This window comes from Sphaeramia orbicularis, chromosome 18 (genome assembly GCF_902148855.1).
Source record: "Sphaeramia orbicularis chromosome 18, fSphaOr1.1, whole genome shotgun sequence".
NCBI classification, from domain to species: domain Eukaryota; kingdom Metazoa; phylum Chordata; class Actinopteri; order Kurtiformes; family Apogonidae; genus Sphaeramia; species Sphaeramia orbicularis.
This window is the reverse complement of record NC_043974.1, coordinates 3923808-3935587: the sequence shown is the minus strand read 5'-3', so window position 1 is coordinate 3935587 and position 11780 is coordinate 3923808. Positions and strand designations below refer to the sequence as shown.

General features: G+C 42.0%; 1 long non-coding RNA gene across 1 annotated transcript; it reads left to right on the top strand.

Annotated features, from left to right (window-relative positions):
- Positions 1-2073: 2073 nt before the first annotated feature.
- LOC115438528 (uncharacterized) lies at positions 2074-4449 on the top strand. Its single transcript, XR_003938095.1, has 2 exons — positions 2074-3954; positions 4005-4449. It is a non-coding gene; the product is annotated as an uncharacterized LOC115438528 (long non-coding RNA).
- The last annotated feature ends 7331 nt before the right edge of the window (positions 4450-11780 follow it).

The following is an 11780-nucleotide window of genomic DNA, read 5'->3' as shown; positions in this document are numbered from 1 at the left end:
TTTTGTTTTGTTTCTCTTTTTAAAAGATTATTTTCTGGAAAAACTAATAGTGCAGCATTTGGATAAATAAAGTTTTAACATGTGGCTTTACCAGTACAAAAAACCCCAAACACAAATAAATAAATAATGTTTCACAGACATTACAGTTTCAGATCCTGCTTAAATGTTTGTATTCTGTTGTGAAAAGAATCCATAGTGTTCAGTCCCTGAATCACCCAACATCAGAACATTATTTTTATTCATTCTCAATTAAAAAAACAAATATTTTCCTCTTTCAGACAGTAAAAAGTGCTTTTAGGATGCTTGAATTATCCATTATTTAACAAAACAGTGCTATCAATTTTTAAAAAACTACATTTATGACCTGCAATATCAAGATAGTACTTTTATAGTAAGCAAACAAAAGGACAAAAAACCCATGTGAATATAGAAATAAAGGAGCTGGAAAAACAAAACTGAACCTCCGCCATATCTGCATTTGAATAGATACCTAAAAATATCAATACAGTACTTTTTAATATCGATACTGTATCGTGACGTGAAATATTGTGATATATTGCAATACTGATATTTTCTTACAGCCCTGGTTGTTTATAACATGAAAGGCTGCTCACTGCATCAGTTCGACTTAAAAAATAAAGTGTGTAGCATTTGAAATGTATGAATCAGTGCAGAAATGATGCAGTTTAAGGATCTGAACTAAAGGAGGATTCACACAGACACTGACTGTTTTTACTCAGGTTGTAAAAAAAAAAACCCAACTAATTAACAAAAATTACACCCAATGTACTCCCAAAATATCAGCCACCTTGTAAATACTTATGGGTTTATTTATTTTAAAAAAACAACAACAGGAAAACGTACTTCTTCCAAATTTCAAAGTGTTTTCGTCCACCTGATAAGTCCGTTCTAACACGAGCGTCTTCTGATTGAACTACAAGCCTCTAAGTGACAGTGTCTTGGTTTATGTAAACCTCATTGCAGACCAATACTGGATCAGCTCTAGTGACACCCCCCACACACACACACACACTATGTCACTACAGCCTGTAAACACTTGAATGGACGGCTGATCTGATCTGGTCATTATTCCTTCCTGAGCATGGTATGGGTTTGGGGGGGGGGGGGGGGGGGGCAGGCGTTATTGTCCAAACATGGCAGCCCATTCCTCTTGAACATGATTTTTTTTTTTTTTTTTTTTTTATGTTGCCAAGTGTTTTCTACTCAACTTGTGAATAACTTGGTCTTAAAAAGGGGGATGCTGTCCTGATCTGGCAACCGCTGTTAAGTAGAAAGACTGGACTGATTACATACTAATTTGTACAGAAACCATTGTATTAATGCAACACACACACTTTATGTCTTCCATAAACATATGCCAACGTGTGTGTGTGTGTGTGGCTTCTTAGATTATTATTTGAACTAATGTGGGTCTTTTTTTTTTCTTGAACTTGGGTGCAATAACAGCATTTTGTGTGTGTAAGTGTGTATGTGTCTGTACATGTGTGTGTGTAAGTGTGTGTTAGTGGTGGCTCTTTATAAAGGGATTGAAACCTGCTGTGTTCATTACAAGGGAATTCAAGTCTTTGTCTCCAAAACAGGAAATAAGATCAGCCGTTGCGTTCAGTCACTGTTTGCTCGTTTCTTTAACTTTTCGTTGACGTGTGCATGTGGACACTGTCAGTTCTATGGAAGTAAATCTGTCTCATCAGATTTTGAATTATAAAAGCCATTGAATTTCTAGTACTGAATTTTTTTTTGCACTGAAATTAAGTATTTGAATTTTTTGTCTCTGAATTTAACTATGTTCAGAAATTTAGAATAAAAAAAAAAAAAAAAAAAATCAGATGCAAAATATTCAGATGAAAAAATTCAGAAGCAAAATTTCAAATGCAAAAATTTCAGATCACACATCCAGGACACCAAGGAAAAGCAATCAGCTCTATCTCAAGTCGAACCGACAGCCAGCCAGTCGAGTTACATTAGGTTGGTCATGTGACACTGATGCAGGAAGACGGTCAGTGTGGATGTGTGATCTGAATTTTTTGCATCTGAATTTTTTTTATTTCTGAATGTATGAAAATAGTTGAATTCAGAGACAAAACATTCAGATACTTAATTTCAGTGCAAAAAAAAATTCAGTGCTAGAAATTCAGTGGCTTTTATAATTCAAAATCTGATGAGACAGATGTACTTCCGTACGGTTCACGTATGTGCATTCACGCAGGCATGTGTGTTTTTGTTGAATTTGTCTTTTGTAGATGCGTGTTTTTGTTAATAAGGGAAACGGGGCCGTTGGTGTTGAATGTGCCTTTGCTGTATTGTTCCTTTTTTTCCTGCAGATTAAGCAGCAGTTTATGATGTTTGGACTCTGGACACTTTCTGAGTGTTTACACGACTTTTACTCCCAATAACATCTGTTATTTCATCGTCTCTGGAACACGACATCGAACCTGGAGCCGTCACTGATAGCGTTTTTTCATCTTCTGTGTTAATGCTTTTCTTTGTTGCTCTGGAAAAAAAACAACAAAATCCCACGAGAAATTTATGATGGCATATTAAGGGCCACATCAGAAAAATAAAACTTAGAATAAAGTTGTAATATTTTGAGAATAAAGTCATAATGTTATGAGAATAAAGTTGTATGTAAAAAAAAAAAAAAAAAATCATAATTTAACGAAAATAATGTACTTTTTTGAGAGTAAAGTCATAATCCCACTAGAAACTGACAACAGTGCATTAGGGCCACATCAGAAAAATAAAAAGTTAGAATAAAATTGTAGTATTTTAAGAATAAAGCCATAATGTTATGAGAATAAAGTTGGAATTAAAAAAAAACTCAATTTAACAAAAATAATGTCATACTTTTTTGACATTAAAGTCATATTTTGAAAATAAATTTGCAATAGTGCGATAAAAAATCATAATTTATAAGTTGTAAGCCTTGTTGATGACAGAGGTTCCGGTTACAGCGCTAGCTAAAACCCGTAATTTAATGAGAAAGTTGAATATGACAAGAGTCAGAATTTTACGAGAATGAAGTTGTTATATTATGAGAATAATATCATATTTTGAGAATAAAGCCAAAATATTACAAGAATAATATCGTAATTTAAAAACAGGAGGTGAAAACATAAAAATTTACGAGAATAAAGTCATAATTTCACCAGCGCTAGCCCTGCAGTCGACCACCTGCAGTCACTTCCTTCTCCACAAAAGAGGGAATTTGCGCCAAATCCTTTCGGCGAACTGTCTTCAAAGTCCTTCGACTAATGCTAATGTGTTGATGGTGGGCGGGGCTAATAGGCTCAGTATTTGGCCTTTGTATGTAAACCCCAAATGAAAGTAGAACCTCAGAATGTTCCACGATCTCCATTATGTGACAAATGGGTACGACTTTATTCTGGTAAATTATGATATTTGTCCCGCCTGTTTTTAAATCATGACTCTTTTTGTATTCGACTTTATTCTCCAAAAACTTACAGGTTTTATCTCGATATTTTACGACTTCATTCTCGTACTGAGAAGTGTTTTTATTTTCCCATGTGGACCTAACACGCCGTCGTAAAACTGAATTCACTTAAGACTTTTTTTCCCCAAAACGTCAAGTATTTTCCAGTTGAATTTGTACTGTACATCATATTCTTTGCATCAAATTTCCACAATTGATGAGCAAGATGTAGTTTTTTTAAAATATGTATTTCAGCAAAATTACCATCCATCTACGTTTCAGTTCTGTCTGAAATGAAGACGATTCGGTGTCAGACTTTTCTGTGTCTTCACCAAGAAACGGATTTTTCAGAAAAGTTCAAGGTTCAGTTATTATTAGAAATGTGGATGTAGTTTATTTTTGTTTAGTGCTTTAGTTTCAAACCAAATATGGATGAAGCATTTAAGTTCTTCGGGGAAAATCAGTGGAATTGGATCATCTGAGCTGGATCTGAAGGTGAACAGGTACTGAGCAGACCTTCACCTGCGGGTACTGAGCAGACCTTCACCTGCAGGTACTGAGCAGACCTTCACCTGCGGGTACTGAGCAGACCTTCACCTGCGGGTACTGAGCAGACCTTCACCTGCGGGTACTGAGCAGACCTTCACCTGCAGGTACTGAGCAGACCTTCACCTGCGGGTACTGAGCAGACCTTCACCTGCGGGTACTGAGCAGACGTACACATCTGATCCTGACATGGTTTAGTCGGTGGTTTGTCTTCAGCTGCAGGTTTTGGAACGTGTCTTCGTCCTCTAGTCTTGCAGACGTTTGTCCAGAGTCCTCCCACTTTAACTGCTGCGACTTTTTTTTTTTTTGTATTTTGTACGTAGAAATCTTCATTGAGACAGAAGCACTGTACAAGCTGTTGTATTAAACCACTAATTACAGCATCAGTTACTAATAGTTACAACAAATGTCACAAATGTTCATGAAATAAAGTGTTGGATGTCTGCTCTTGACTTCTTTTTTTTTTTTTTTAAATTCTGCTACTGAATCTAATGTCATCAGCTCCAACCAGTTCATCCTGGTTGGAGCCGGACCCCCTGAACCCCCTTAAACTGGGTCTGACAGTGGACAGTACCAGAGCCACAGCACAGATCTGTGGACATGTGAGACTGAGCACCGAGGCGAACCCTTCAGATCAGACCACTGGGGTTAAAACGACAGAAAAGCTTTCAGCCAAACTCCACCTCTTTAAAGCGTCAAAGTTTGAGGAAAATGTTGGGAACGGTGAATATGTAGAAGAGAAAAAGGAGCCGAAATAAAAGACTGAAGCCTTTTCTGTGGGACACGCTCCACTGATGGAACACACACACACACACACACACACACAGATCCTCATTAATTACATCCCTGTAAACACAAACCCCTGCTGTCTGAGAGGTCAAAGGTCACAAAGGTGAGCGTGATGCCAAAGGCTGTTGAACACGTCCTTTCTGTTCTCTGTGATTCTGACCATATTTTCAGTGTGTTCAAGTGTTTGATGATGTCGTTTAGGACAGATTTTTCACAGTGAGTCACGTGATCAGACAGATCCAGTGTTGAGAAGTCATGTGATCAGAGTTCACCTGGATCACAAACAAAGACATTCAGTCAGTTCCACCCAGAAGATTCAAGATTCAAAGCGTTTATTGTCATGTGTTCAGTAAACAAACGGGTTTCCGGTTTAAGGTCCTCATACTTAGACCTGGAGAAAAGTAAGTCCAGTCTGAGGAGACGCTCTGGGAAAGTGGACTCAGAGTTAAATTAAAGACACTACAGAGTTAATGGAACCCTCACCTCTGCATCAGTTACAGCTGTCTGTCTGTGGTGGGAAGGAAGGATGAGTCACCAACAGTTCATGTTTGATAGATAGATACAGGGGTTGGACAAAATAATGGAAACACCTTCACCTCAAGATGATAATGCCCCAATCCATACAGCTAGAATTGTTAAAGAATGGCATGAGGAACATTCGAATGAAGTTGAGCATCTCGTATGGTCGGCACAGTCCCCAGACCTCAACATTATTGAGCATTTATGGTCAGTTTTAGAGATTCAAGTAAGACGTCCATTTCCACCGCCATCGTCTCTAAAAGAGTTGGAGGGTATTCTAACTGAAGAATGGCTGAAAATTCCTTTGGAAACAATTCACAAGTTGTATGAATCAATACCTCGGAGAATTGAGGCTGTAATTGCCGCAAAAGGCGGACCTCCACCATATGAAATTATATTTTGTTGGTTTTTTAAGGTGTTTCCATTATTTTGTCCAACCCCTGTAGATAGATAGATAGATCATTATTAGAATTAAGTTCTCTGTCACCGTCAGTCAGAATGAGTTGATATTTGTTGTGGAACATCTTCGGGGTAAGATCTACCAAGTTTGTTCACAGAATGGGGAAATACTGATTTTTGAATTTTTTAAGAATTTTTGAAATTTTTATGAATTTTTGAAATGTTCTAAGTCCCCATTGGTTTATAATGGGACACATTTTTAAGTGCTATAACTTGAAAACAGTTGAAGATATTGATATAATTACTATTGGTAATAGATAGGAAGTCACATATGGGCTTTGATTTGGTGCCATGACCTTTGACCCTGAGTGACCTTGAAAGGTCAAATGAATGTCTTTAAAAATGCCGTTGGACTACAGGAGCCTTGGTCCTATTTTTATTAAAGTGTGTGATGGGGACATCTTCACTGTTTGGACTGTTTGTTTACTTGACCATGTTTTAAATCCTGGATAAACTTTAGAATATTCCAAATAGCCTTTGGGTGTTATTGTTTACTTGTACTTTTGCGTACATTACTTGAGTACATTTAAGTGTAGATTTACTACTTAAGTCCAGTAAATACCAGACACTTAAAGACTTGAACTAAGGAGTATTTCAGTTGGTGACCACAGTAGTTTTCTGGTAGAGTACTTGTACTTCCAGTACTTTATACAAACACTGCAGAAACCTGGAGTAGACCCCGACTCTGGAGGAAGAAGAGGATGAGCGGAAGAAGGAGAAGAAGCAGGTGCTGAAGAAGAACAGGATGAAGAAGACGCTGTCAGAATGTTCCAGTTCCTCTGGTGTGTCCGTCCTCTGTGGTGGAAAACACAAGTGTGTAAATGTTCACGTCTCATTTAAAACAAACTACACTGGGAATAGTACCACACGTGTTGTGGTGCGATAAGTGAGCTGCAGCGTGTGTGTGTGTGTGTGTGTTCTCATTATTTCCTCTCTGACAGTTTCTTGGTCTCTGAGCGGACACAGATGTGTGTTTCAAACGTCCATCAGCTCATCCAGACTCCAGTGTCTTTAGTATCACGTCCAAAACCTGAGCTTTACCGTGGAGAATATGAAATAGTCTTAAAACTAAACAAATGAAGGCTGACGGTGAGAGAAATGACCTGAGAAACAACCTGAAGGACATCAGCAAGAACATCTGACCAGCCCCACGCATGTAGAACCTGACACTGAAGATGAAACTAAACACTGAAGCAGAACGTCATTTCAGAGCACATGTGAGGGTACAGAAGAATAACAGGTCCTCAGTCCTGGTGGACTACCTTTGTCCTGGTCTGTCCTCAGTCCTGGTGGACTACCTTTGTCCTGGTCTGTCCTCAGTCCTGGTGGACTACCTTTGTCCTGGTCTGTCCTCAGTCCTGTTGGACTACCTTTGTCCTGGTCTGTCCTCAGTCCTGTTGGACTACCTTTGTCCTGGTCTGTCCTCAGTCCTGTTGGACTACCTTTGTCCTGGTCTGTCCTCAGACCTGGTGGACTACCTTTGTCCTGGTCTGTCCTCAGTCCTGGTGGACTACCTTTGTCCTGGTCTGTCCTCAGTCCTGTTGGACTACCTTTGTCCTGGTCTGTCCTCAGACCTGGTGGACTACCTTTGTCCTGGTCTGTCCTCAGTCCTGTTGGACTACCTTTGTCCTGGTCTGTCCTCAGTCCTGTTGGACTACCTTTGTCCTGGTCTGTCCTCAGACCTGGTGGACTACCTTTGTCCTGGTCTGTCCTCAGTCCTGTTGGACTACCTTTGTCCTGGTCTGTCCTCAGTCCTGTTGGACTACCTTTGTCCTGGTCTGTCCTCAGTCCTGGTGGACTACCTTTGTCCTGGTCTGTCCTCAGTCCTGTTGGACTACCTTTGTCCAGTGTCTCTGTCCCTCAGGTCCAGTCAGTGTCCTGGTTCTGTCCTCTGTAGACTGGACCCTGTCCCCCTGTGGACAGAACCATCACACATGGGCCTATCAGAGTTCCCCAGACTCCGCCCACACCACTCCTCTCCTGGTCTTTGTCTTTAGTGGATTCTAACAGTTTCGCGTCCATACTCGTATGGTTTCTGGGGCATTTTTGGGGCAGTTTGCCCAGAGCCGGGGTTCTGTTCTATGTGTTAGGGTTCAGGGTTAGGGTTCAGGGTTAGGGTTCGGGGTTAACCAGATTATGACACTGCACCGACACAAGAACCCACATCAGACACAACACATCAGTGATGCAGGACGTAGCCCCGCCTCTGGGTGAAATGCCCCAAAAACCGGAGTCCCTTCATGGAACAGTGTCCATGATTGGATCTGGGACAACATGTCCGTAGTGTTAACTGGAACAGCATGAATGCTGACATCTGATTGGCTCTGTGGAAATAGACACACCCATATTTCGTGCCACAGTACTGACAGTAGACACTGTCCTATAATAACAGAATCTGGTTTCACACATTACTGTCGTAGGTCCCAGATGGACACCAGTGACGTCCACTGGACAGAAACGACCTGAAACAGCTGAAGGAGCGCTGAGGTCCAGTTTTCATCACACACCTGCAGTGGAGGAAGGTCATCAGAGGATACTGATACCACAGTCCAGCTCCAACACACACACACACACACACACACACACACTGTGATGCTCACATCTGATAGTGTGTTCTTACTAAATATAGAAAAAAGAAAAAAAAAGGAAGTCACTGTGTAACATGTTCGAACCACTTCCTCCAAATGCAAAGCAGGTCGTGTTAGAGCAGGAGTTCATGGAGGACAGGAGCCGTCCCCTTTGGACCCACTCAACCCCTCTGGTTCAGGTCCATTACTGCACAAAGACACTTTGACTTGTATTAATGTCAAAAACACAGACTTCAGACAGAATGCAAGTGGAATAGTTCAGAAAAACCCTGTAAAAGTCATGACATGTACTGAAATGTTGCCTGTAATAAACTTGAATCCAAAGCAGCTCAGTCAGACCAGACGAGTCCAGACAGTGGGTTCTAAATGCACAGGCAGACCTGGTGTCCACCCCAGGACGGAGTCGCTTTAATAAAGTGTTCCTAACAGTGTGCACAGGACATGAGGCCAGAGGTGGAAAAGATGAGATTTATCACATGGACGTGGTCAGTGTTTTGTTTATGGTGATTTACACTTCCTAGTTTGTTTGTCATACATTTGTGACTCTTTCTTGTAAATTTATCTCAAAATCTCCATTTTTTTACTCAAGAAGTTCTGACTGTCCTCTGTCGTCCTCTTTTGTCCTCTGTCGTTATCGTCTCTTAACCCCCCTCACTCTTCCTGGTCCTGGTTGGACAGTGTTTTGCATACGGTCTGTCTCCAGTGTCAGATCCACAGTTAAATAATCAGCTGATCAGATAACTGTGTCCTTCCTCCAACACTAAACCAGAACAGATAAGACACACCGACAAAAAAACAGACAGACTGGCATCAGATAGAGGAGGTCTGACGAACAGAGCACCAACCAGTGTTAAAGAAGCCCACAGTCTGAGCCTTCCTAAACTACTGTGTGTGTGTGTGTGTGTGTGTGTGTGTGTGTGTGTGTGTGTGTGTGTGTGTGTGTGTGTGTGTGTGTGTGTGTGTGTGTGTGTGTGTGTGTGTGTGTGTGTGCGCGCTTCACTGTCCACACACACACACACACACACAGTCTAATGAAGATGGATGGGACAGCACACACACTTCTCCTCACCTCCTGGTTATTGATGAGTCCTGGGGTCAAAGGTCACAGAAACACTAACAGTGTGTGTAGAACTTTCACTTTCTCTGATTTTTTTCCCCATGAGACCAGTCACACATAAATCCACCCTCTGGTTTTTAGGCTCATTATGTGGATTTTCTGCTTCCGGACTTTTTTTAATCACTCAGTTGATTGCAGAAGGTGGTGAACATGAACGCATCAGTGGGTTAGGGTGGGGGTGGGGTCATGGCGTCACACACAAATACAAGGTTTGGAGAATCTGTGTTCGTCTGCAGTCGGCTCAATTATTGGAACAGTGTCTTCACAGGTCGAGCGAAAAAATCCATTCAGAACTCTGCTGTTAGAGTCCACACTAAGACCAGAAAAGTGGACCGCTAGGGATGGGAATCCAGAACCGGTTCTTTTTGAGAACCAGATCCCAGTAGCTCCATTCCTTGAAATCGTTTGCCTGTTTAACGATTCTGCCTTCAATGCACATGCGCGATGATGTCACACATACGCTGCATTGTTTTGGTCAGAACGAAGACAACATGGTGTTGAAGCAGAAACAGTCCTAACAGACCAGACCAGGTCCAAAAAGACCACACCAGGTCCTAACAGACCACACCAGGTCCAAACAGACCACACCAGGTCCTAACAGACCACACCAGGTCTAAACAGACCACACCAGGTCTAAACAGACCACACCAGGTCCAAACAGACCACACCAGGTCCAAACAGACCACACCAGGTCCAAACAGACCACACCAGGTCCAAACAGACCACACCAGGTCCAAACAGACCACACCAGGTCTAAACAGACCACACCAGGTCTAAACAGACCACTCCAGGTCCAAACAGACCACACCAGGTCCAAACAGACCACTCCAGGTCTAAACAGACCACACCAGGTCCAAACAGACCACACCAGGTCCAAACAGACCACACCAGGTCTAAACAGACCACACCAGGTCCAGTTGAACTCTGTCAAAGCTTCCATTTCTTCTACAGGTGGAATCCCTCCAGTCTGTTCAAACATTTGTCCACATGTGATTCATTTGATTCGGTACTTAGCGGCACTTATGAATCTACACCAGGCCGTCATCCAGGCCCAGTTCTGGTTCCGGTGCGGGCAACAAACGTTGTACCCCTTCAAATACAAGTTTCTGAAGGTAGGGGAAAGGAAATGAGGAGCACAACAACAGGAGACGAGCAGAGTCGAACCAGAACCTGGAAATGCGGCAACAGAAGAATTAGTAAAACATCTGTAGTTTCACTGTCACTGTACGCCCCCCCCCACCCCCCCCGGCCCCTCCCCAAACCAGGCCCGGTGTCATCTGTTCTTATTATTTGTACATACTGTATATGTTCTATTTTCTGTGCAGATGAAAATATAAAAGACAGTTAATACAAACACACCTGTTTGTACTCTTTCATTCCCTCACCCAATGAGAATCGATAAGGAATCGGTTCAATAAGCAAAATGGATAATGGAATCGGAACTGTTAAATTCTTATCGATTCCCATCCCTACGGATCACATTAGTCCAACTCTGAGGTCCTCCCACTGGCCGCCTGTCCGTCAGAGGACAGACTTTACAGTTCTGTTGCTGGTCTATAAAGCTCTGAATGGTTCAGGACCTAAATACATCAGTGACCCCCTGACCCAATACGAACCCCCCAGACCCCTCAGGTCAGCTGCGTTCAGCTTCTATGCTCCACACGTCTGGAACAAACTCCCAGAAAGCCTCAGATCAGCTGAAACACTCAGTTTATTTAAATCCAGGTTAAAGACCCACCTGTTCTCAGCAGTGTTTAGTGTCAGACTGCAGTGGAAGCTCAGCTTCCCCTAAACTGACTCCAGTTAAATGCACTGAGTTCAGAATCAGTTTGATCCCAGATCAGCGGACTGGATGTTGTTCACTTCTCCTCCATTCCCATGTCTGTGTTTTCTCCTCCATCTCTGCTCAGTGCATTTGTCCGCAGACACTCAGCGTCCATGCACTTCAATGGGACTGAGTGGAACTGCTGGAAACTGACTCTAAACTGGACGGTAATTGGATAAATGACACCATGTTGTCCCACCCCCGGACGATCGGCGTCTCTGGGGGTGAATGGAGCTGTGGGCGGAGCTCAGCCAGGCTGGACGCTGAGCTTCCATGTGCTGATTGGAGGATGGGTCCAAAGGCTGAATCCTGTTTGATTGACAGCTGTTTTCAGATCTGATCCTTCACTGACACAGTTCAGTTTAATACCGTCACACATTCTGCTGTGAAATCACAGAAACCACTAGGAAATTACTTGTTCATTTCTTGCGCTGTAAATAAAACACACTCATTGTACTTCCGTGTTTCAATTTAACATAATTTCAA